Here is a 27656-nt window from a genome sequence, read left to right as displayed (position 1 = left end):
ATGGCCTCACCTCAGGGACACCTGGACCTGCTGCCAAATGCCAAGCCTGTGGCAGGCCCGGCTCAGTCATCTCTGCAGGAGAAGCCACAGCTGGTGAAGAAGATCCCCCTGGAGAAGACTCTTGGGGGCTTTTGGAGCAGGAAAAGTGAAACAGGGCTGCCATTGTCCAGAGTCCTGCAGAATAGAGCATTAGTGAGAGCATTAGTACCACCAGGCCCCGATGGCTCAGCAGGTAAAGAATCACCTGCAGTGCAGGAGATGCAGGTTCAGTCCCTGGGTCAGGAAGATCTTCTGGTGAAGAGAATGGCTACCCACAAGTGTAGACACTTGTTCTCTGGACATAAAATAGACTCCTGCTCATGGGGCCTTGGTGTGCCCAGGTGGACAGTGAAGAAGTTGGATAAGAGTGCCGTCAAGGGCCTTTCTTAGTGTTTCCATCTGGTGGCAACAGCTTGTTTTCCAGGGAGAAGTGGCTGAACTGAGTCCTTTTCAGAGCCAGCTGTCACCTCCCAGGTCTCATTGTTCTGTGCAGTCAGCCTGTCTCCAAGATCCCTGCCACGGTACCTTGCATGAACCTCAGCTCCACTCCCGCTGCGAGGAGTGGGGTTGATGGTCATCTGCCGCCCTGGCCCTGCACTCACAGTTCTGCCTCCCCGGCCCCCCTCCTTCCCGCCCCCACATGCACCAGCTGATGGAGGTCCCCTCTTCCCTTGGCAAGCCACTTGTCCTGCCTCCATTCTCCCACTCGGGGTTGCTGGGCGGTTGTCAAGGCGCAGGGGAGCTGACTCTCTCCCACAGCTGGGTGGTCAGCGTCACATTTTACAGTCTCCTGGTAGGAATTGCTACTCTGCATTGTGTGTGTCCTCCATGCCAGGGCGTGTGCTGAATGCTGTCCTCGTGTCTCCACATGAAATTCTTGCCATCACACTGTCAGAGAGAGGCCATCCTTTCTACATGAGCAAACCAAACCTCAGGGAAATGACATCACAGAGCTCACCTCTAAAAAGTGGCCCCAAGCGTGGGAGGTGGGAGGGAGGTTCAAGAGGGAGGGGACATATGTATACCTGTGGCTAACTCGTGTTGATGTGTGGCAGAAGCCAAAGCAATATTGTAAAGCAATTACCCTTCAATTAAAAATAAGTTAAAAAAAGAAAGTGGCCCCAGTGGAGGTCCAAGGCTAGTCATTTTCTGCCTATGCTGCTTTCCTGTCACTTCCTCTCCATGTGGGCTTTGGCCAGGGACCTGTCCTCCCCGAGCCTCAGTGTCCTCATGTGTGAAAGGAAGATGATGTGAGCGCCCATCTCATAGGGTTGCCAAGAGGCTTAAAACACAAGCTGTGTAGACCTAGCGTGGAGGAAGTGCTCCGTGTGTTGTAGCAATTACACGTGTGGTGGTTGTAGTTAGTGATGTAGCCTTATGCCTCTAAGCTGCGCCCACTGAGCTCTTCCAGCCAGCTCTTTTCCTCTGAACAGCCAGGAGGCTAGGGTGTAAGAGCCAAGCCGCTTTGTGGCCAGGGAACATGGTGGCTTTTCATCTCTCCACAGTCCCCTTCCCCAACCCATCCCGTCTGCCCTGGGAGAGCTGGCTTTTGAGTCATGGCTCTGCCCAGGTGACGAGAATAATGAGGTGATCCACCTAGTAGGTGACTGAGCCGCTCATGCCTAATAAAAAAGACAAATTCCCGAGGCTAGCCAGCCAGTGTCTTTAAATAAAACTGAAATCCAGTGAAAGGAGAGATCTTCACAGTTGTTGAAATCATGGCCTCCTGCACCTGCAGAAGGGAATGTGTGGCAATCCCAGGTTGAAATCTAATGCGTGGCCTCCTAATCTCTTAGAACTGATTACTTTAATGAATTTTAAAGGTAGAGCTTTAATTAAAACAGGTCTTTGTGGACAGAAAGCATGCTATTTTGTGAGCTCGGTAAATATTGCCTTTTAAACTAATAAGTTCAGTTACCAGAAATACTACTGCATATAAACAGTTGGTTTTTTTTCATCCTGTGCTGTGGAAACATAACTAGATATTGAAGAGAGGCTGGCTGCATTTCAAAGTCTGGCATTTGGCTCTGCAAATAATAGCGACTTAAATGTACAGGACATCTTTCTTCTCTGGAGCACAAAGAACTTTCCAGGCATGATCTCATCCTGTCTTCAGACATTCCCCTCTGAGGCTGGACTGAGGAAGACAGTGTCCATGGTGGCAGCATGGCCAGGCCTTTCTGACTCCCCCGAGACCCCTATTGCACCCCCACCCCACCCTGTACATTGCAGAGAAGGCGGAGACCACCCAAAGGGACACGATAATTTATTCTCCCTTTCTCCTTACCCAGCTGGTAGGTACCACTCTCCTTTTGTTCAGAAGAAAAATAAATAATACGAGTACTCAGGCTGATGTTATGTGCCAGGCACTGGGCTAAGCATGAACTATTATTTCATGTAACACTCAAAACAATCCTGGGACATAGGTACTAATATTATCCGCAAAGGTTCCTCCACTTCACTCACTAACAGCCTTGCTGTGGCCTGCCAGTCCCCCCTGCAGGTCCCTCTTAGCTCTCTGTTCTCATTCCCTCCCTTTCTCCTTTGTCTGGTGGGATATCTGAGAGTCGAGGATAGGCTAGAGCAGTAGGCCTCACATTGAGAAATTAGTTTGCCAATATTTTTTTTAAAAGAGACCCTCTCTTAGGCATCTTCTCTGTGCCAAATTTCATGCCAATCAATTTTACATTAACTATTTACCTTTCCCAGGAGCTCTGTGAGGAAGGTATCATTAATATACTCATCTTAGTGATGAGAAAACCAAGACTTAACAGAAGCTGAGATCTTCTCCCAAGACCATAGACTTGGTAAATGACATGTCCTGGCCTTCAAACCAAACTGTCTGCCTCCAGAGGCTGCTCTATTTCCATTCAACTCACTGCCTCCCAAAGTCTACAAATCTGTCTGCAAACATATACGGAGTTCTGCACCTTTTCCCATTGCACATCTCCCATTGGTCACATTCATTGTATCTTCCCCTAATAGCAGCATAATTTATAGGCTGAGAGGCAGTGTGTGTGGCTTGTGTCACCTGTCAATCACCTCTAATTATGTGACTCAGCCCTTGAGTGCTTCATTGTCAGAAAGCAGATCCTTTCTGTCAGTAGAGTTCTGTCTTCATTCAAGTAACCTCTAATTTGTGAGCCGACTATTCCCTTTGGATTATTTGGAGAAGGTATTAGTCATGTCATGGTCAGTTTCAGGAAACCCACTTATTTTCCTTTTGTCTTTTCTTATCTCCAGATTTATTGTAATGCCTTAGGGATTTGCATTCCTATTTGAAAATCAAAGAATGGAGGACTTGACCTTGGAGGTTGTTGCAGAGACCCCTAGCACTCACCAATATTCATGTTCTACTCTTCTTAGGCATTTAGTTCAACTATTGTTCCTAGGCTCCCCTGCAATAAGGTGTGGCCGTGTGACTATTCCACATGAAACAAATGTAAATGATGTGAATTTTGTCCAGAGTTAGCCCAGAACAACTCCAGGTAATCCTCAATCCCTTTCCCATATCTCAGTCAGATTGATGGAGAGAACTCTAAGCATTGGGCTTCCCAGGTGGCTCAGTGGTAAAGAATCCACCTGCAATACGGGAGACATGAGTTCGATCCCTCGGTTGGGAAGATCCCCTGGAGAAGGGAATGGCAACCTACTCCACTATTCTTGCCTGGAAAATCTCATGGACAAAGGAGCCTGGCTGGCTACAGTCCATGAGGTCACAAAGAGTCAGACATGACTTCGTGGCTAAAACAACAAACAACAGCTCTGAGTATGAGAGGAGCCTGGATCCAGGATGACAATGCAAGAGCTGCCTAACCAGGAATGCTTGCACTGGGTTATGGCTTGAATGGAAAACAACCCTTTTTTTGTTTTGCTACTGAATTTTGAGTTATAGAGGCTAGCTTTACTGACCTTAACTAATATAGAGGAAAGCAATAATTTCTGGATATCCAAAATATAGATGGAAAGGAAGGATGTATAATAAGCCAAGAAAAGCAGAATCACTGATGAGGAGGAATCTGATATACAGTGAATGAATTACCTTCTTTCTCCATGTCCATATATCCTTTTTATTTCTCTCATCTCCCTCCTGCAAAGGAATCAGCACAACTTTGAACAAGATCATTTCCTCCCCATATAGAGCTGATTAAAAACAGTAGACACCAATGGATGAATGGCTTCTATGTATGTGCAAACCCATTGGTCAACCTCAACATCTCACCAATTGGTGGAATATACTAGATGGAGATTGTTTGAGGAGGAGTCTAATGTATGGAGGTCACTGCTGAGCAGAGAGAGGTCTTCCTTTCCTACCACCAGTCCTCATGGGTCTCTGGAGATCAGTTTGTCTTCCCAGTCCTTTCAGTGGTGACTCTGACCCATGAGAGTCAGCACAAGCAGAATCATCCCATTGAGGGAAGAGAGTTATGCATGTTCAATACCAGAAACCCTCATGGAGCCAGGACTTTGGGTGGGAATGCAAAGAATCTTCTATAGTTTTAACAGGTGACATAGGGACTCGTTGTAACTTTTATCCACTATGGAGATCTTTCTGTTAGATATGGAGGGGGTTTTTAGTAGATTGTATAGATGGAGACATGGAGGCCTCAGGGGGTGGGGTGGACATGACCTGTTCAACACCTCCTGGCTGGTCAGCACTAGCAGGAGAACTAGATTAAAGCTGACTGTTCCAGATCCTTTCAAAGCAAGCTTGGCTTTAATCATTTTATAAAAATGAGAAGTAATTTTAATGTAATAAATCTTTTATAGTATGGTAGGCTTGGAGGCATATCTTCTCCCCAACTCAGGGTAAGTTATGGAAATACAACAGGGTGAGTCATCTCTTTGTGTGTATATGTTTATTTGAAAGTATCAGAATATTATAAATGAAGTGTTTTTCTGAAAAATTAACTTGGAGATTTGCCTGAAATCGTGCAGTTTTTGCCTCTGCTGTGTTATGTAAAAAAAAAAAAAATGGTTCCTTGATGAGTGACTAATAGCTATGTATCTGTTTATCATTATTCAGTCATTAAACATTTACAGAGCACTTGTTGGAGAGCTGGATTAGGTGTTCTTTGGAGGGTTGTGTGGATATGTAGGCCAAAGACATGTCTTGCTCTGGGACACAAGCCCTTCAATCCTCAGGATCCCTCCCCTATATTCCCCCCACAATAGCCTTCCAGAAAGTCAGAGCAGCTCTGACCACAAAGAAAAGTTCTGCCTTTCCCCTGTCAGCACTGCTTCATCCAGGATCCATCTTTTCAGCTTCATTCCCATAGTCTCCCCTGTTTATTAGCCTCTTTTGCTTTATTTTTTAAAATGATTTAAATTTATTGTCATTACTTTTTGACCATGCTGTGCAGCTTACAGGATCTTAGTGCCCAGAACAGGGACTGAACCCAGAACCCTGGCAGTGAAAACACCAAGTCCTAACCACTGGACCACCAGGGAATTCTCTAGCCTCTTCTGCTTTAAATGATCTCTCTTGCTTTTTATTAAGCATTGAACTTTTTAATTATTCAAAAATGCCAGATTCTATGTAGAAGATATATAAAATATAGACAAGAAAATTGAGAAAAAATGGATTAACTCCACCAACCATAAGAAACCACGCAACATTTAGTGAACATGCTTTCAGTCTTTTTTCCTATGCATATAGAGTCACATGTGTTTTAAATTTATGCACGTGAAATTATATTTCAGACACTATAACTTGCCTTTTGATCAATCGTGAAAAGATTTCCATGACCACAAATAATTCATTTTTACTTTTAGTGGCTGCATAACATTGTACTGTAAAGAGGAACTATCATGTACTTAACCACATGTTGATGAATATTCAATTATTTCCAATTTTTCACTGTAATGAATAGTGTTTCTGTATTTATCCTTATATACACACACGTTGTTGTTTAGTCACTAAGTTGTGCCCAACTTTTTAGTGATCCCATGGACTGTAGCCCACCAAGGTCCTCTGTCCATGGGATTTCCCAGGCCAGAATCCTGAAGTGGGTTGTCATTTCCTCCAGGGGATCTTCCTTACCCAAGGATCAAACCCATGTCTCCTACATTGGCAGGTGGATACTTTACCACTGAGCCACCAGGGAAGTCCTATATACACACATTTGTATGTTTATCTTATTATTTACAAAGAATAAATTCCTAGAAACTGAATTTCTACATCAAGGGGTATATACTTTTTTGAGGTTTTTAATCTTCATCTGTTTAGCCTTTGAGTCTATGGGCATACCACCCTGAACCTGCCCGATCTTGTGTCTTTAGCTTTTGATCCATCTTCTCCTAAAAATATTGCCTCCCAGATTATTCCATTTTCACTTCAGAAACCTCAGACCAAGTATTGCCCCACCAACCAAGACCTTAGGTCATACAGCCAGCCAGATATTGTCAGAGCAGAGACTAAAACCTTAATTTTCTGACCTAATTGACTTATAAACATTTTGGTTACCACTAAGGGACTTCCCTGGTGGCTCAGTGTTAAAGAATCTGCCTGCCAATGCAGGAGATGTGGTTCAATCCCTTGGTTGGGATGATCCCCTGGAGAAGGAAATAGCAACCCACTCCTGTATTCTTGCCTGGGAAATCTCATTGTCAGAGGAGTCTGGTGGGCTACAGTCCATGGGGTTGCAAAAGAGTTGGACATGACTGAGCAAGTAAACATCAACAACAAAGGGTTAACAATGGCCGCCACTAGCCCTCTCTTTCTTGCCAATAGTGATCTGGCTGCTGCCTGGAAGGAGAATCTGGTTTGCAATGGGCCTCTGGCTTATCTTCGCATTTTTACTCATGTCCAAATGGAAATCACATTACTTAAAATACAAACATGATTTAATGATTTTTAAAATGTGTAGCTGTCTCCATTCTAATTGCCCATTAAGGCAAGGAGCACAACTATGCAATGATAGGAAAAAAAATGATAGGCAGATAAATGTGAAGCTGAGAGGAAAGGGATGCAAGAGACGTAGCTTGGTCTAGTAGAGAAGAGCAAGAAACCATGGTTCTAAGTTTCACTCTGCCAGTAAGCCTCTGGGTCATTGAGAAATCATTTTGCAGAGGAGGTTGGACATTGATCTCTAGGCTTTCTGCCAGTTTTAGTGATCTAGGATTAAAAATCAACAGGTTTGAAGTTTAACCCTTTTCCCAGGTTTATAGAGAAGGGGGTGTTTGAGAAGTCTAATGATAGACCCTGGACCCAGGGCTTAAAGCTTGAACCAAATGGCTATGAATTTAATGAGCCTTAAAGCCCCTTTTTTCACTTTCACTTCACTTTCTTTTTTTTTTTTTTTTTTTAATTTTTTTATTAGTTGGAGGCTAATTACTTCACAACATTTCAGTGGGTTTTGTCATACATTGATATGAATCAGCCATAGATTTACACTTATTCCCCATCCCGATCCCCCCTCCCACCTCCCTCTTCACCCGACTCCTCTGGGTCTTCCCAGTGCACCAGGCCCGAGCACTTGTCTCATGCATCCCACCTGGGCTGGTGATCTGTTTCACCATAGATAGTATACATGCTGTTCTTTTGAAACATCCCACCCTCACATTCTCCCACAGAGTTCAAAAGTCTGTTCTGTATTTCTGTGTCTCTTTTTCTGTTTTGCATATAGGGTTATCATTACCATCTTTCTAAATTCCATATATATGTGTTAGTATGCTGTAATGTTCTTTATCTTTCTGGCTTACTTCACTCTGTATAAGGGGCTCCAGTTTCATCCATCTCATTAGGACTGATTCAAATGAATTCTTTTTGACAGCTGAGTAATATTCCATGGTGTATATGTACCACAGCTTCCTTATCCATTCATCTGCTGATGGGCATCTAGGTTGCTTCCATGTCCTGGCTATTATAAACAGTGCTGCAATGAACATTGGGGTGCACGTGTCTCTTTCAGATCTGGTTTCCTCAGTGTGTATGCCCAGAAGTGGGATTGCTGGGTCATATGGCAGTTCTATTTCCAGTTTTTTAAGGAATCTCCACACTGTTTTCCATAGTGGCTGTACTAGTTTGCATTCCCACCAACAGTGTAAGAGGGTTCCCTTTTCTCCACACCCTCTCCAGCATTTATTGCTTGTAGTCTTTTGGATAGCAGCCATCCTGACTGGCGTGTAATGGTACCTCATTGTGGTTTTGATTTGCATTTCTCTAATAATGAGTGATGTTGAGCACCTTTTCATGTGTTTGTTAGCCATCTGTATGTCTTCTTTGGAGAAATGTCTGTTTAGTTCTTTGGCCCATTTTTTGATTGGGTCATTTATTTTTCTGGAATTGAGCTTTAGGAGTTGCTTGTATATTTTTTAGATTAATCCTTTGTCTGTTTCTTCATTTGCTATTATTTTCTCCCAATCTGACGGCTGTCTTTTCACCTTACTTATAGTTTCCTTTGTAGTGCAAAAGCTTTTAAGTTTCATTAGATCCCATTTGTTTAGTTTTGCTTTTATTTCCAATATTCTGGGAGGTGGGTCATAGAGGATCTTGCTGTGATTTATGTCAGAGAGTGTTTTGCCTATGTTCTCCTCTAGGAGTTTTATAGTTTCTGGTCTTACATTTAGATCTTTAATCCATTTTGAGTTTATTTTTGTGTATGGTGTTAGAAAGTGTTCTAGTTTCATTCTTTTACAAGTGGTTGACCAGTTTTCCCAGCACCACTTGTTAAAGAGGTTGTCTTTTTTCCATTGTATATCCTTGCCTCCTTTGTCAAAGATAAGGTGTCCATAGGTTCGTGGATTTATCTCTGGGCTTTCTATTCTGTTCCATTGATCTATATTTCTGTCTTTGTGCCAGTACCATTCTGTCTTGATGACTGTGGCTTTGTAGTAGAGTCTGAAGTCAGGCAGGTTGATTCCTCCAGTTCCATTCTTCTTTCTCAAGATTACTTTGGCTATTCGAGGTTTTTTGTATTTCCATACAAATTGTGAAATTCTTTGGTCTAGTTCTGTGAAAAATACCGTTGGTAGCTTGATAGGGATTGCATTGAATCTATAGATTGCTTTGGGTAGAATAGCCATTTTGACAATATTGATTCTTCCAATCCATGAACACGGTATGTTTCTCCATCTGTTTGTGTCCTCTTTGATTTCTTTCATCAGTGTTTTATAGTTTTCTATGTATAGGTCTTTTGTTTCTTTAGGTAGATATACTCCTAAGTATTTTATTCTTTTTGTTGCAATGGTGAATGGTATTGTTTCCTTAATTTCTCTTTCTGTTTTTTCATTGTTAGTATATAGGAATGCAAGGGATTTCTGTGTGTTAATTTTATATCCTGCAACTTTACTATATTCATTGATTAGTTCTAGTAATTTTCTGGTAGAGTCTTTAGGGTTTTCTATGTAGAGGATCATGTCATCTGCAAACAGTGAGAGTTTCACTTCTTCTTTTCCTATCTGGATTCCTTTTACTTCTTTTTCTGCTCTGATTGCTGTGGCCAAAACTTCCAACACTATGTTGAACAGTAGTGGTGAGAGTGGGCACCCTTGTCTTGTTCCTGATTTCAGGGGGAATGCTTTCAATTTTTCACCATTGAGGGTGATGCTTGCTGTGGGTTTGTCATATATAGCTTTTATTATGTTGAGGTATGTTCCTTCTATTCCTGCTTTTTGGAGAGTTTTAATCATAAATGAGTGTTGAATTTTGTCAAAGGCTTTCTCTGCATCTATTGAGATAATCATATGGTTTTTATCTTTCAATTTGTTAATGTGGTGTATTACGTTGATTGATTTGCGGATATTGAAGAATCCTTGCATTCCTGGGATAAAGCCCACTTGGTCGTGGTGTATGATTTTTTTAATATGTTGTTGGATTCTGTTTGCTAGAATTTTGTTAAGGATTTTTGCATCTATGTTCATCAGTGATATTGGCCTGTAGTTTTCTTTTTTTGTGGCATCTTTGTCTGGTTTTGGAATTAGGGTGATGGTGGCCTCATAGAATGAGTTTGGAAGTTTACCTTCTTCTGCAATTTTCTGGAAGAGTTTGAGTAAGGTAGGTGTTAGCTCTTCTCTAAATTTTTGGTAGAATTCAGCTGTGAAGCCATCTGGTCCTGGGCTTTTGTTTGCTGGAAGATTTTTGATTACACTTTCGATTTCCTTGCCTGTGATGGGTCTGTTAAGATCTTCTATTTCTTCCTGCTTCAGTTTTGGAAAGTTATACTTTTCTAAGAATTTGTCCATTTCATCCAAGTTGTCCATTTTATTGGCATAGAGCTGCTGGTAGTAGTCTCTTATGATCCTTTGTATTTCAGTGTTGTCTGTTGTGATCTCTCCATTTTCATTTCTAATTTTGTTAATTTGGTTCTTCTCTCTTTGCTTCTTAATGAGTCTTGCTAATGGTTTGTCAATTTTGTTTATTTTTTCAAAAAACCAGCTTTTAGCTTTGTTGATTTTTGCTATGGTCTCTTTAGTTTCTTTTGCATTTATTTCTGCCCTGATTTTTAAGATTTCTTTCCTTCTGCTAACCCTGGGGTTCTTCATTTCTTCCTTCTCTAATTGCTTTAGGTGTAGAGTTAGGTTATTTATTTGGCTTTTTTCTTGTTTCTTGATGTAAGCCTGTAATGCTATGAACCTTCCCCTTAGCACTGCTTTTACAGTGTCCCATAGGTTTTGGGTTGTTGTGTTTTCATTTTCATTCATTTCTATACATATTTTGATTTCTTTTTTGATTTCTTCTATGATTTGTTGGTTATTCAGAAGTGTGTTATTTAGCCTCCATGTGTTTGAATTTTTAACAATTTTTTTCCTGTAATTGAGATCTAATCTTACTGCACTGTGGTCAGAAAAGATGACTGGAATGATTTCAATTTTTTTGAATTTTCCAAGACCAGATTTATGGCCCAGGATGTGATCTATTCTGGAGAAGGTTCCGTGTGCACTTGAGAAAAAGGTGAAGTTGATTGTTTTGGGGTGAAATGTCCTATAGATATCAATTAGGTCTAGCTGGTCCATTGTGTCATTTAAAGTTTGTGTTTCCTTGTTAATTTTCTGTGTAGTTGATCTATCCATAGTTGTGAGTGGGGTATTAAAGTCTCCCACTATTATTGTGTTACTATTAATTTCCTCTTTCATACTCGTTAGTGTTTGCCGTACATATTGCGGTGCTCCTATGTTGGGTGCATATATATTTATAATTGTTATATCTTCTTCTTGGATTGATCCTTTGTTCATTATGTAGTGTCCTTCTTTGTCTCTTTTCACAGCTTTTATTTGAAAGTCTATTTTATCTGATATGAGTATTGCGACTCCTGCTTTCTTTTGGTCTCCGTTTGCATGAAATATTTTTTTCCAGCCCTTCACTTTCAGTCTGTATGTGTCTCTTGTTTTGAGGTGGGTCTCTTGTAGACAGCATATATAGGGGTCTTGTTTTTGTATCCATTCAGCCAATCTTTGTCTTTTGGTTGGGGCATTCAACCCATTTACATTTAAGGTAATTATTGATAGGTGTGGTCCCGTTGCCATTTACTTTGTTGTTTTGGGTTCACGTTTATACAACCTTTCTGCATTTCCTGTCTAGAGAAGATCCTTTAGCATTTGTTGAAGAGCTGGTTTGGTAGTGCTGAATTCTCTCAGCTTTTGCTTATCTGTAAAGCTTTTGAGTTCTCCTTCATATCTGAATGAGATCCTTGCTGGATACAGTAATCTAGGTTGTAGGTTATTCTCTTTCATTACTTTCAGGACGTCCTGCCATTCCCTTCTGGCCTGGAGGGTTTCTATTGATAGGTCAGCTGTTATCCTTATGGGAATCCCTTTGTGTGTTATTTGTTGTTTTTCCCTTGCTGCTTTTAATATTTGTTCTTTGTGTTTGATCTTTGTTAGTTTGATTAATATGTGTCTTGGGGTGTTTCGCCTTGGGTTTATCCTGTTTGGAACTCTCTGGGTTTCTTGGACTTGGGTGGCTATTTCCTTCCCCATTTTAGGGAAGTTTTCAGCTATTATCTCCTCGAGTATTTTCTCATGGCCTTTCTTTTTGTCTTCTTCTTCTGGAACTCCTATGATTCGAATGTTGGGGCGTTTCACATTGTCCCAGAGGTCCCTGAGGTTGTCCTCATTTCTTTTGATCCTTTTTTCTTTTTTCCTCTCTGCTTCATTTATTTCCACCATTTTATCTTCTATCTCACTTATCCTATCTTCTGCCTCCGTTATTCTACTCTTGGTTCCCTCCAAAGTGTTTTTGATCTCATTCATTGCATTATTCATTTTTAATTGACTCTTTTTTATTTCTTCTAGGTCTTTATTAAACAATTCTTGTATCTTTTCAATCTTTGTCTCCAGGCTATTTATCTGTAACTCCATTTTGTTTTCAAGATTTTGGATCATTTTTATTATCATTATTCTAAATTCTTTTTCAGGTAGATTTCCTATCTCCTCCTCTTTTGTTTGACTTGGTGGGCATTTTTCTTGTTCCTTTACCTGTTGGGTATTTCTCTGCCTTTTCATCTTGTTTAGATTGCTGTGTCTGGAGTGGACTTTCTGTATTCTGGAGGTCTGTGGTTCCTTTTTATTGTGGAGGATTTACCCAGTGGGTGGGGTTGGACGTTTGGCTTGTCAAGGTTTCCTGGTTAGGGAAGCTTGCGTCAGTGTACTGGTGTGTGGAACTTGATTTCTTCTCTTTGGAGAGCAATGGAGTGCCCAGTAATGAGTTTTGAGTTGGGTCTATGTGTTAGGTGTGACCTTGGGTAGCCTGTATGTTGACATTCAGGGCTATGTTCCTGTGTTGCTGGAGAATTTGCGTGGTATGTCTTGCTCTAAAACTTATTGGCTCTTGGGTGGTGGTTGGTTTCAGTGTAGGTATGGAGGCTTTTGGACGGTCACTTATCACTTAAAGTTCCATGTAGTCAGGAGTTTTCTGGTGTTCTCAGGTTTTGGGCTTAAGTTTCCTGCCTCTGGATTTCAGTTTTATTCTTCCTGTAGTCTCAGGACTTCTCCAACTATACAGCTCTGATAATTAAACTTCTAGGTTAATGGCGAAAAGATTCTCCCCCGTTAGGGACACCCAGAGAGGTTCACAGAGTTACATGAACAGGAGAAAAGGGAGGAGGGAGATAGAGATGAGTAGGAGGAGAAAAAGGGGGACTCAAGAGGAGAGAGACAGATCTACGCAGCTGTCTGTTCCCAGAGTGTTCTCGTATCTCAGACACCTACAAGGATTCACAGAATTGGATGGGGAAGAGAAGGGGAAAAGAGGAAATAGAGGTGTTCTGAGGTAGAAAACAGAGAGTCAAGATTGGGAGGGAATAATCTTCGGTTTTAAGATAGGGCTTCTCTTTTTTTTTTTTTTGTAAGGTTATAGTGTAGTGAAGATGAAAATGAAGAGTAGTAGAGGAGTACTAGAGGACTTTAAAAGAAATAAGAGAAAAAGAAAAATAGAAAATAGAAGAGAAAAAGGAAAGAAAAAAAAAAAGAAGAAAAAGGAGAAGAAAAAAAAAGAAAAAGAAAAAAAAAAAAAAAAGAAAGAAAAAAAAAATTTTTTTTTCCCCTAATTAAAAAAATCGTAAAAATCTATGAAAATGAAAGTTAAGGAGTAATGGGGGAGTAATAGGGAATTTTAAAGGAAAATAAAAGAGAAAAAATAAAAAAGAAAAATATAAAAAGAAAAAAAATTTTTTTTTTTTTCCTTACTTAGAAAAAACAGAAAAATAAAAAAAAAAGTAAAAATATGTCTAGGAATTTCTCTGGAGCTGTTGCGGTCAGTGTGGGTTCGGCTCAGTTTCAGATAGCTCCTCGTTCCAGCTTGCACTTCTCGATATCTACAGGGCCCTTCCGGTGAAGTCGCTGTTTTCTTCAGGGATTTTAATCTGTTGCACCAGTCCCTTCTGAAGCGGTTCCCTTTGTTTATTTGGCTTCTGTTTGCCGGTCTCTTCAGAGGCTCATTTCCGCCCTGACACAGGCGGCCGGAGGCGGACTCTTATTCAGGTAGCTAGTTCCGTTGCGCTGCTGGGAGGGGCTGACGCTGCGGGGCGGGGCTGGCGCTGCGGGGCGGGGCTGATGCTGCGGGGAGGGGCTGGCCCTGCGGGGGCGGGGCTGATGCTGCGGGGAGGGGCTGGCCCTGCGGGGGCGGGCTGGCGCTGCCGGAAGAGGCTGACGCTGCTTTCTCCGTCTGCGCTGCTCAGGCTCCCGGCTGTTCTATATGGAGCGCGCCCCGCGCTGCGCGAGGTTCCAGCCCTCGGGTGTTACACAAAAGCGCGGAAGGAAAAGCTGCGCCTGCTCTCTGTGCCTTCCCCGTCAGAGCGGTCCAGGCAGCCAGGGGCTTGGTGGGCGCGCTATCCCCAGGTGTGGCGCACCCACTCCCTTCCGCGGACCCAGTCTCAGTTTCCGCTGGCGCCAGGCGGGTGCGCGCGCCTTCCGCCCTCCGCGTCCCCAGCCCCAGTCCCCGCCCTGCGCCGGTCGGGTGCCTGCGCCCTGTGTCTCGCCGCGACCTTCCCCTCCCCCCTGCCTCCTGCCTCCGGCGGGGCTGGGCCGGTCCGCAGCCAGCGAGCTCTTCTCGGGACTTTCCCCGTCCCTTTGTTCTGAGAACGGCCGGCAGTGTGTTCCGGCCGGTCAATTTTCTCTCTCTCCTTTGGTCTCCCACAGTTCAAGTTGGCACCTCACAGAAGCTCCCCCCGATTGTCCTCAGGGCACTCAGGCCCGGACCCTAGCCCAAGCAAGGCCGCCTAAGACTCCCTTCCCGGGACGGGTCTCCGTCCTTAGCTCTTTTGTCTCACTTTTTATCTTTTATATTTTGTCCTACCTCCTTTCGAAGACAATGGTCTGCTTTTCTGGGCGCCTGATGACCTCAGCTAGCGATCAGAAGTTGTTTTGTGAAGTTTGCTCTGCATTCGGTTATTCTTTTGATGAATTTGTAGGAGAGAAAGTGGTCTCCCGGTCCTACTCCTCCGCCATCTTGGCTCCTCCCCCTTCACTTCACTTTCAAAGCCTGAACATGACTAACTTAATGTATCTCATGGAATCTAAGATGCCATACTAGTAAGATGCTCTCTTATATACCACTAAGAAATGTTTTTTTAATGCTTACCATTAAACTATGAAACAATACTGTTTTATATGTCAATTATAACTTATATCCTAATCTCAAATCTTAAGATTATCTGGCCTTCACACTCACAGACCCCTCTACATTGTACAGAGGAAGAAAGCGTGGAGAAGTAACGTGAGTAGCCCAAAGCCACAGAGATAGTGTGGGACTAGAGCCAAAAAGCAATAGAGAGAAGCACTTGCGGAATAGAGGAGTAAAGTCATTCCTCCATGAAAGCAGGGAAAACACTGGCAAATTTATCAAACTCAACTTGTTCACAACTTTTTCTAGAAATTAACCAAAGGCTTCAAAAATCCATGGAGAATTTTATTCAAGAAAAATAGCTGGACTTTGATAAGAATAGAAGACTTTGTTGTGTTTTAACTTTCCCTACTTACATCCTCCTCTCCCCAACTCAGTGGCAGCCTTGAAAACCAGTAGCCTAGGAGGAGAGCCAGTGTTAGAAGGAAAACAACAGAGCATCAAACTATGTGAGGCAAAAACTAATAGAACTGCCAAGAGAAATAGATAAATCTACCATTATACTTGAAAACTTCAACATCCCTCTCTCAGAAAAGGATAGATCCAACAGACAGAAAATCAGTAAGAACAGAGTTGAACTGAATAATACCCATCAGTCAACTGAATATAACTGATATCTCTAGACTACTTCTAACAACAGCAGAATACACTTTCTTATCAAACTACCATGGAATAGTCACCAAGATAGCTACAGTTTGGGCCATAAAACACAACTTAACAAATTTAAAAGACTAAGGTCATACAATGTCTGCTTTCAGACAACAGTGGAAAATGATAAGGAAGGAGGACTATGAACAACTCTAAGCCCACAGGTTTGATAACCTAGATGAACTAGACCAATTCCTTGAAAGACACAATTTGCCAAAACTCACACAAGAAGAAACAGACAACAGATATGCCTGTATCTAAAGAAACTGAATCAATAATATCCTTCCAAAATAGAAAGCATTTGTCCCAGATTGGGTTCACTGGTGAATTCTACCAATCATTTAAAAAAGAAATTATAGCAATTCTTTACAATCTCAGAGAATAGAAGCAGAGGGAATACATCTTAACTCATTCAAGGGCATCATTGCCCTAATATCAAAACCAGACAAGACATTACAAGAAAACTGCAGACCAATATTGCTCGTGAACACGGAAAAATCCTCATCAAAATATTAGCAAATTGAATCCAACAATGTATAAAAAAGATTATATACCATGACTAATGGGATTTATCCCAGGTGTGCAAGGCTGACTCATCACTTGAAAATCAATGCAATCTATCTTATCAACAGACAAAAAAGAAAAAGTATCACATGATCATATCAATAAATGCAGAGAAAGCATTTGACAAATCCACACTGAACTCTTAATAAGCTGGAGTGGAACTTCTTCAATTTGATAAAGTTGGGTGAAAGTAACTACACAATTGTCCAGCCCATAGAATATACAGCACCAAGAATGAACCCTAATATAAACTATGAACTTTGAGTGATTATGATGTGTTAATGTATGTTCATTAATTGTAACATATATACCACTCTGGTGGGAATGTTGATAATGAGGGTAGATATGCATGTGTGGGGCAGAGGATATATGAGAAATCTCTATACTTTTCCCTCACTTTTTCTGAAATTTTATTAAAAACTTTTAATAAAAATGATCCAGCTATATTCACTTTATAAGAGGATCACCTTAATTAAAGAATCATTATAAGGGACAAAGAATGACACTATTTGTTGATAAAAAAAGTAGTTCATTAAGAAGATCCAATAATTATAAATATATACATAACTAATAATAGAGCCCCAAAATATAAGAGCCAAAAACTGACAGAAATGAAATAGAATAGATAGTTCTCCATAATAGTTGAATATTTAAATACCTCACTTTAAAAAATGGATAGAATAATGAGAAGATCAATAACGAAATGTTATATACCAACAGACACTGTATCCAACAGCACCAGACTATACATTTTTCTGATGTGCACTTGGAACACTAAGAGACATAGGCCATAAATTAGGCCACAAAACAAGTCTCAGTAAATTTTAAAATATTGAAATCCTGTAAAGTAATTTCTCCAACTCAACAGAAACTAGAAATCATTAAAATAGTAAATCTGAAAAGTTCACAAATATGTGGAAATTAAACAGCACACTCTTAAACAACCAATGGATCAAATGAAATCACAAGGGAAATTATAAAACACTTGTAGGTAAATGAAAGTGAAAAGATACTATACCAAAACTTAAGGGATGCAATGAAAGCAGTGCTCAGAGAGAAATTTATGACTATAAACACCTACATTGCAAAAGAAGAAAGATCTCAAATCAATAACCTGTATCTTTGCACCATAAAGGAAAAAAAGAGAAAACTAAATCCTACTGTAGCAAAAGGAAGGATTGAGTTTAGAGTAGAAAATTTTTAAAGTACATAAGAGAAAAGCAATAGAATCAATAAAACCCAAAGTTGGTTCCTCAGGAAGATCAAAAAATTGGCAAACCTCTAGCCAGACTGGCCAAGAAACACAAAAAGAAAACTCAAATTATTAAAATCAGAAATGAAGCTGACATTACTATAGACCTACAGAAATAAAAAATATTGTAAGATAGTACTGTGAACAATTGCATGCCAAAAAATTAGATATTCTAGATGAAATGGATAAAGTCCTAGAAACAAACTACCAAACCTGACTCAAGAAGAAATAGAAAATCTAAGTAGACTCATAACAAACTGAGATTGAATCAGTAATCAAAAACCTCTCCACAAAGAAAAACCTAGGACCAGATGAATTCTACAAAATATTTTAAAAAGTGTTAACACAAATTCTTCTGAAACTCTTCCAAAATATGTAATTTTGGAGGGATTATTCCCTAATTTATTCTTTGAAACCAGCATTCTCCTATCAAGGCCAGACAAAGACCTCACAAGCAAAGAAAACTACAGATCAATATCCATTACAAATATAGATGTAAAAATCATCAACAAATTACTAGCAACCAAATCCAGCAGTATATTAAGGGGACTCTAAACCATGAGCAGTTGAGATTTGTCTAAAGAATGCAAGGAGTTCAACATTAAGGAAAAGAACAGTCAATGTATATTAGTCTACTAGGACTGCCTTAACAGAACGCCACAGCCTGGGTGGCTTAAATAACAGAAATTTATTTTCTCAGATATAGAGGCTGAAAGTCTAAGATCAAGGTGCTGGTTGGTTTCTAGTGAGTCTTCTCCCTTGCTTACTTCTTGCTGTGTCTTCACATGGCACTTCCTCTGTGCTCATGCACTCCTAGTGTCTCTTCCTCTTCTTGTAGGCATACCAGTCCTACAGGATTAACACTCTATCCTTATTACTTCATTTAATCTGATTACCTCCTGAAAGGCCCTCTCTTCAAATACAGTCACATTGAGGGCTTGGGCTTCAACATATGCTTTTTTTTTTTTGAGGGGGACATGATTCAGTTCATAATGTAATATACCATACTAACAGAATGAAGGGGGAGAAAACTCATATGATTATCTCAACTGATGCAGAAAAAAGCATTTGATAAAATTAGATTTCCCTATTTATGATAAGAATATTCAACAAATTAGAAATTGATGGGCACTTCCTCAACATGATATAGTGCATTTATGAAAAACTCACAGTGAACATCATATTTAATGGTGAAAGACTGAAAACTCTCTCTGTAAGATCAGGAACAAGACATGCAACTTGCTTTCCCCAGTTCTATTCAACATTGTACAGGAAGTCCTAGTCAGAGCAATTAAGCAAGAAAAATAAAGAAAAGATATCCAAATTGAAATTAAGTAGAACTATCTCTATTTTCAGATGACATGATCATATATATAGAAATTCCATGATATTATATATAGAATTCCTAGAGCATCCAGAAAAACTGTTAGTGCTAATAAACAAGTTCAGAAATTTTTCAGGATATAAGTTCAACATAAAGTGATCAATTGTAACTTTATATGCTAGTAATAAACTATTCATAAAGGAATTTAAAGTAAACAGTTTCATTCACAATAGCAAGAAATTTAACCAAGATGGTACAAGATTTATACACTGAAAATTACAAACATTGCTGAAAGAAATTAGAGTTAAATGAATGGGAAAAAACCATGTGTACATGAACTTGAAGATTTAATATTATTACCATCTAATACCCCTTAAATTGATCTAAAGATTCAATGCAATTCCTGTCAATATCACAATAGCCCCCATCAGTTCAGTCACTCAATCATGTCTGACTCTTTGCGACCCCATGGACCACCGCATGCCAGACTTCCTATCCATCACCAACTCCCGAAGCTTGCTCAAACTCATGTCCATAGAGTCAGATGTCAAATACCCCCCTCATTTTTACATAAATGGAAAAGTTGATCCTAAAATTCATGTAAAATTTCAAGGGACTCTGAGTAGCCAAAAAGAGTTTTAAAGAAGCAAAACAAATCTGAAGGAGTGTCTCCATCCATTCAGGCTGCTGTAACAAAATATCATAGACTGAATGGCTTATATACATCAGAAATTTATTTCTCACAGTTTTGAAGGCTAGGGAGTCCAAGAATGTAGCACAACAGATTTGTCATCTGGTGAGGACCTGCTTTCTGGTTCATATATGGCTATCTTCCCAGTGTGTCCTCGTATAGCAGAAGAGACAAGGGAGCTCTACAGGGTTTCTTTTATATGGGCACTAATCTCATTTATGAAACCTCTGCTCTCATGAGCTGATCACCTTCTAAAGACTTCACATCCAAGCACCATCACCCTAGAGGTTAGGATGTCATCATGTGATTTTGGAAAGATACAAGCATTCAGTCAATAGCAAGGAGTCACACGTCCCTGTTTCGAAACTTGACCGAAAAGATACAGTAATTTTTAACAGTGTTGGTAGGAGCTTTCCTGGTGGTCTAGTGGTAGACCACTAGTCTACCTGCCAATGCAGGGGACATGGGTTCAATCCCCAGTCCAGGAAGATTCCACATGCCACAGAGCAGCTAGGCCCATGTGCCACAACTACTGAACCCACACTCTAGAGCCCGCAAGCTGCAACTACTGAGTCCATGTGCTACAACTACTGAAGCCTGCATACCTAGAGCTGTGCTCCACAAGCGAGATCACTGCAATGAGAAGCCTGTGCACCACAATGAAGAGTAACCTCACTCCCTCACCACAACTAGAGAAAGCCGGGGCAGAGCAATAAAGACCCAGTGCAGCCAAAACTATTAAAAGAAAAAAAATTGTCAATAAAGGAATAAGGATAGATATATAGATTAATGGAATAGAACAGGGTCTAGAAATAAATCCATATATCTAAGGTCAATTGATTTTTCACAAGGATGCCAAGATCATTCAATGGGAAAATGACAGTCTTTTAACAAGTGATCCTGGGGAAACTGGATATGTGTATGTATTAATAAAAGAATGAAGTTGGATCCTTACCTCATATCATATGCAAAGATTAGCACAAAGAGGATCAAAGACCTAAATATAAGAACTAAAATTATGAGACTCTTAGAATGAAGCATAGGGGAAGCCTTCATAAAAATGGATTTGGGAGTGGCTTCTTATATATGACACCAAAAGCACAGGCAACAAAAGAAAAAATAGATAAACTGAACTTCATCAAAACTAAAGACTTCTGTGCATCAAAGAAATACTATGAACAGAGTAAAAAGGCAACCCACAATGTCAGAGAAAATATTTGCAAATCAAATATTTAATAAGGGAATAATATCTTAATATCCTGAAGCTCCAGTACTTTGGCTACCTGAAGCAAACAGCCTACTCATTGAAAAAGACTGTGATGCTGGGAGAGATCAAAGGCAGAAGAGGCGACAGAGGATGAGATGGTTGGATGGCATCACCGATTCAATGGACATGAACTTGGGCTAACTCTGGGAGATGGTGAGGGACAGGGAAGCCTGGAGTGCTGCAGTCCAAGGGATCACGAAGAGTCAGACACAACTTAGCGACTGAACAACAGCAATATCCTAATTAAAAAAAAAAAAAACTCATACAGCTCAATAACAACAACAAAAGAACCAAAAAATTGGCAAGGACTTGAATGTACATTTCTCCAAAGAAGATATAAAAGTGGGTGACAAATATATAACAGATACTCATTACCCAGGTTCAATCCCTGGGTCAGGAAGGTCCCCTGAAGAAGGGAATGGCTACCCACTCCAGTATCCTTGCCTGGAGAATCCCATGGAAAGAGCAGCTAGGCAGGCTACAGTTCATGGGGTCGCAAAGAGTCAGACATGACTGAGCGACTAACACTTCATTGTCGCTTTTATTCTGGAGAAGGGAATGTCTACCCACTCCAGTATTCTTGCCTGGAACATTCCATGGACAGAGGAGCCTGGTGGGCTATATTAGGGAAATGCAAATCAAAACCATAGTGAGATACTGCTTCACGCCAATTAGGTTGTGCATGTGTGTGCGTTAGCTATTAAGTCACATTCAACTGTTTGCGACACTATGGACTGTAGCCCTCCAGGCTCTTCTGTCCGTGGGATTCTCCAGGCAAGAATACTGGAGTGGGTTGCCATGCCCTCCTCCAGGGGATCTTCCTGACCCAGGGATCGAACCCATGATCATTACATCTCCTGCATTGGCGGTCAGGTTCTTTACCACTAGTGCCACCTGGGAAGCCAAGTGACTCGGCGGAGATGAAAATTAGCACTTCTCAATCTATGACATGCTTTGGAAACACCTGGGCATCCTGTTAAAATGCAGATTCTGATGTAGTAGGTTTGGGGTGAGGCTTGAGATTCTGCATTAAAAAAAAAATTAGCCATGCCACACAGCATGTGGGATCTTAGTTTCTGGACCAGAGATTGAACCTGCATCCCTTGCATTTTAGGGGGACACAGTTCTAGGGGGCAAAATCTTAACAACCGGACCACCAGGCAAGTCCTGAGATTGTGCATTTGTAATAAGCTCCCAGGTAACACTGATGTTGCTGATCTCTGAAGAATATACTTTGAGAAAGAAGGCTGTAAAGGAATGACTGCTCACCTTGGTTGTCAGTAAAAGCCTTCATTTAGTAGTTATTTGAAGAACCAACTGTACTAGAAAGTCATAGAGGCGTGGTTTGTTGGGAATAAGGCTTTGAATAAAGTTGGGTGTGTTTTTGTGTAAAATAACAAACACTATTTAGTATGTGCCAATCACAATGCTAAAGCATCTCATTGATTATCCCTTTTCAGTCCTTTGAACAATTCCATGAGGAAGTCACTTGTCTTTTAGACTGAGTGGCTTATAAACAAAAGAAATTTGTTTCTCACAGTTCTCGAGTCTGGGAAATCAAAGATCAAGTTGCTGGCAGATTCAGTGTCTGGTGAGGGCATACTTTCTGGTTCATAAATGGCCAGCTTCTTGTGGTGTCCTCACATGATGGAAGGAAATAGGGAGCCCTCTGGGGTCTCTTTTGTAAGAGCACTAGTCCCGATCAAGAAGGCTCCATTCTTAAGACCTAATCACCTCCCAAAGGCCCCATCTCCTAACATCATCACACTGGGAATTAAGTTTCAACATGAATTTTAGGGGGACACATTCAGTCTATAGCAGTGCTATTATAGCTGAGGGACTGAGCACAGTGAGGTGAAGTGATTTGTCTATGTTTATGTATGTAGAACATGGCAGAGCCGGGAATTGTACACAGACAGTTGGACACCAGAGCCCTTTAACCAGGGCACTACCCCAAACTTGCATATCAGTGTCTACCTAGAACTCATACACTTCCCAATGGCAAACTATCATTTATGTGTTTATCTGTTTATTCTTCTCTACCTCTTATATGTAAAATCATATAAAAATATCTTTTAGAAAATGATAGAAAAACAGGCTTTGAGTGAATGCTTATTCTGTGCAGGTCTGACCAGGACCTATAACATAAAATCATCTCATTTAACTTAATTCTCACAACAGTCTTTTCAGATAGTTATTATAACCCCCAGTTTATATGCAATGACAGTAGGCTTTGCATAGCTTAAGGAACGTGTTCAAGATCACTAAGCTAGCACAAGGTAGGAGAACCAGGGTGGAAACCCAGGTCCCCAGGCCTATCAGTCTGTACTTCTTTTCATCTAACAGACTGCTTTTGCAATGATCTTCATAGACCTTGGTTTTGTATTACTCAATGAACACTTTTGGCTTTGGGCCATCTAAGCTGTGTAGTCAAGGTTAGTATTTACCATTTATGCTACCTCTTTCAGGCCAGGTAGTTTCAGAGTGGTTCTTTTTTGTTTTGTTTTGTTTTGTTTTCATCTTACTTTATATGACTTCAAACTTTAATAAATAGGGTGAAGGAGAGGGAATGTAACTGCTGCTATTAATAATTTTATATTAGGCTATAGCCAATTAATGATGTGATCATTTCAGTTGAAGAGCAAAGGGACTGGGCCATATATATACATGTATCCTTTCTCTCCCAACACCTCCCCCTCTCAGTCCAGGCTCAGAGTGGTTCTTTACACTATCCCAACCTCATCGGTTCCCAAGGCCAGATTTCCTGGTTATCAAACTTTGGCTATAATCCTGTTCTCGAGGATCCTGCTACACAGCAAATTTTCATTGTGTGTGGTTGTGGTTATGGTGAGTGGTGATGGGGTGGTGGTGGAGGCTGGTTAAACATAAACACCCATCAGCCATATTTGGGGCTTTTAAACTTGATAAGCATCCACATTCTCTACACACTTTCTCAGCGGATTTGAGAATAGTTATTTTAAATGGTTGTTTTAAAAAAGTACATCTTGAACTTCACAGTGAAGTCTGAGAAGTCAAAGCAACTACATGCCACAGTGGAATTAGATGTGCTAGATAATGGGTGGACTTGTACTCAAACTTGAGCAAAATGTTCTCATTGGGTTTTTTTAACCATTGTCAAGATGAAATGAGTTATGTTATATGAGACAGTTTAAATTCAGAGAAAAGTATACAGAGAACTAGAAGAGACACACCCATATACCACATCTGATATTAACAAATGCTAACCTTTTGCTTCAAGTTTTTTCATTTTTTTAATAAAATTATATTACAGAAATTTCCAGTTGTAAGGTGGTTGAGTAAAATATTCGAGTTGGGGTAAATAGACCCCTGGGAATACAGAGGTACTCTATATCTATTTCCATATCCTCTCCTTATATATTCTCTCCTGAAACTGATCAGACTGAGTAAAGATAGTAGAAGGTTTAATAAACTTGCCCACTGATAGATCATTAAACATAATTTTTTTTATGAAATATGACTAAGTGATTAGAGCATATGATTCGAAAGGAGTTCAGGGAATTGAGTGACTTTGCTATAACAAACTCCTTTTAATACTTGTTTATGTGAAAAAAGTCTCCTAGCCCTCCCACATACAAAAATGTGAAAGAGGGATAGAATTGATGCTGAACCTTGTCTAATTCTGTCAGAAAGTAGTATCAGTTAAGAGATACCTAAGTTAAAAGAGAACCTATCCTCATACAATGCATTCAGAAATGAATTTGCAATAAAATTTTATTTTTAGGTTTAATAAATTTAATGGCTTAATAAATATTAAACATTTTTATTTAATATTATAAATAAAGTAATTAATGATTAATAATTTAATAAATATTTAATAGTCAATAATTATTTAATAAAACATTTAATAAAGTAATTAAACATGTTATATTCTTTTTAAAATTGTGTAATAGTGATAATTATGATGCAGTTCAGAAGAAAGGCATATAGAACTTTGTGCCAATAGAAAATTTTTTAAGTTAATTTCAATTTACATATGTATTTTGATGTGACTTAACTATAGACATTCCAGTATAAAAATATACTAAGATAAAAATACTGGGGGTATGGAATGGATATATGAGGTCAAAGAAAAATAGGAACTGTGTATATTTAAAGGAGATAATGCTTCAATGGTTTTTATTTTATTCACAATCTGTGGAAAATTATATTCCTTGTACCTCCTTACACATATGAAAAAAAGAGTCAACATTAAAACGTGCAAAGATTTGAAGACCACTGAAGTAAAGATTTTATTGCCTCCTTCTTTCAGAAATCATCTAAATTAACCAGTATGAAAAGAAATCAGTATACACTCTGTAACCTACAACAAAAATGTATGAGGAAGGGGTGCCAAATATAACACATGCAGGTATGTATGCAGGTATGAAAGATACCAGGTGAGGTTAGGTGGGACAGTAAAATTCAGTTGAAGCTGGCAGAAATGATACATTGAACATTCTCTGATCAAAATGAACTATATGTAGAAAAATTAGATAACAGTAACAAGAAAACACTATCACTTGAAAAATCATGAATACTATATGAATTTTAAGATCAGTAGGTCATGGAGAAGGAAATGGCAACCTACTCTAGTATTCTTGCCTGGGAAATTCCATGGACAGAGGAGCTTGGCGGGCTACAGTCCATGGGATTGCAAAAGAATCCGACATGACTTAGAAACTAAACAACAACAGTCATACTTCCAAGGAATTTATAATTCAGTGGGGAAGAGAAGGTGTATGTGTAAATAATTAGAATTCCAAAGTGAGAGTGATAGGTGCCCTTAAGGTATTTGTAGAAGTGGGTTGTAGATCTTGCTTCTTCCAGTGTCCTCACCTTAGGCCTCCTGATTGAGAACTGGCCCTTTAGCAGTGTACCTGGCTGATTCATATATGCCCATTAAATTTGAGAAGTACAGCTGTAGATTTCTGAAAAGAAAAAAATTTCTTCTCACTGGCAGAATCAGAGAAGTCTTCTTGAAGGAAGAGGAGAATAGAGCCTTGAAATGTTAAACTGATATTAAATTTTCAGTCTTGAGTGGAATGAATAAAGTAGCTTGTACCCTTCAATAACTTAATAAATCTTTATTATGAATTAGTTACCTTCTTTTTTGGTTTTATTTTTTTAAGGAGTCTTATTGTGTGACATGCTGACATGGCCAGATATCAGAAATGGCCCTAAAGAAACTGGCAAAGCCCTTGGCCAGTTTCCATTAGAATGGCTCTTTATTATCTTAGCCAAAATAAAATCATGGTCTTTAGTGGATTCTCAGTAGCCTTCCAGTTACTCCACTCAAGAGGAGAGGGACCAAAATGGGACTTTGGAGAAGTTTCTTATGTAATGCCGTGGATCTCAGCTCTTCGTTCAGTTCTCGTAAATATTACAATGCAATTCTAACTGCTTTGATTCCCATGATGATATTGTTATCAAGATCTCTGATTCCTCTAATTCTGGTATTTTCTCATTATGTGAAACCTTGAACATTATACTTTAATGTACCTAATTTTTAGTCACCTGAATTTGTAGACATGAACATTACTAAAGTAATACAAAAAAGAAGAAAACAATGAAAAAGAAGGAAAAAAATCATCTTAGAAAAATATTCAAGTATTGGAGCTAAAGACAACTGTCAGAAAGTGCCATGGAATATTGCTAGTCTAGAGCTTCACTCTTATCTGTCTCAGAAACCAAGACAAATGAGGTATTACTTGCATGCTTCCATGGTTCTGTGGAACTAAAAGTGGTAAAAAAGCAGATTGTTGCACACAATTTTTGAGGAAGCTTCCAATGTCATTAAGGAAGAATATACAAATGCAAATCAAGTAGTGTTTGCCAAAGTTGACTGTGATCAGCACGCTGATATAGCCCAGAGATACAGGATAAGCAAATGCACAACCTTCAAATCATTGCATAATAGGATGATGATGAAGAGAGGATACAGGGGTAGTGACAAGTGAAAGAACTTGCAGATTACATCAGGCAACAAAAAAGTGACCCCTTCAAGAACTTCATGACTTAGCAGAAATCACCACTCTTGTCCACAGCAAAAGAAATATCATTAGATATTTTGAGCAAAAAGATTCAGAAAACTATAGAGTTTTTGAAAGAGTAGCAAATATTTTGCATGATGATTGTGCCTTCCTAGCTAGCTGCATTTGGGGCTGTTTCAAAACCAGAAAGATTCAATGGAGACAACATAATTTACAAACCATCAGGGCTTTCTGCTCCAAATATGTTGTACTTGGAATCTATGACAAATTTTGATGAGACTTACAATTAGATTCAAGATAAATGTGTTCCTCTTGTCTGAGAAATAGCATTTGAAATGGAGTGAGATTGACAGAAGAAGGACTGCCTTTTCTCATATGGTTCCATTGTATGAAAGAAGATACAGAAAGTTTAGAAATGTTCCAAAATGAAGTAGGCCAACAATTAATAAGTGAAAAATGTACAATAAATTTTTACATGCTGATGGTGACACATTTAGACATTGTCTTCTGCACATACAGAAAACTCCAGCAGATTGCCCTGTGATAGCTATTGACAGCTTTAGGCATATGCATGTGTTTGCAGACTTCAGTGATGTAGCAATTCCTGAAAAACTCAAGCAGTTCATATTTGACTCACATTCTAGAAAACTACACAAATAATTCCATCATGGTCCTGACCCAACTGATACAGCCTCAGGATAGGAAGTCTAAGATGTAGTAAGCAGTCCACCTGAGAGCTCCTTCCAAAGCACCCAGTGAATATAAGTATACTTTATTGAGGGATGGAGATGAGCTTTAA

At 39.7% G+C, this 27656-nt stretch overlaps 1 pseudogene; it reads left to right on the top strand.

Annotated features, from left to right (window-relative positions):
* On the top strand, positions 1 to 27656 carry LOC122690330 (annotated as a pseudogene).

The sequence above is a fragment of the Cervus elaphus genome, chromosome X (assembly GCF_910594005.1).
Source record: "Cervus elaphus chromosome X, mCerEla1.1, whole genome shotgun sequence".
NCBI lineage: Eukaryota > Metazoa > Chordata > Mammalia > Artiodactyla > Cervidae > Cervus > Cervus elaphus.
The sequence above is the reverse complement of the archived record's forward strand: the minus strand, read 5'-3'. Positions and strand labels throughout refer to the sequence as shown.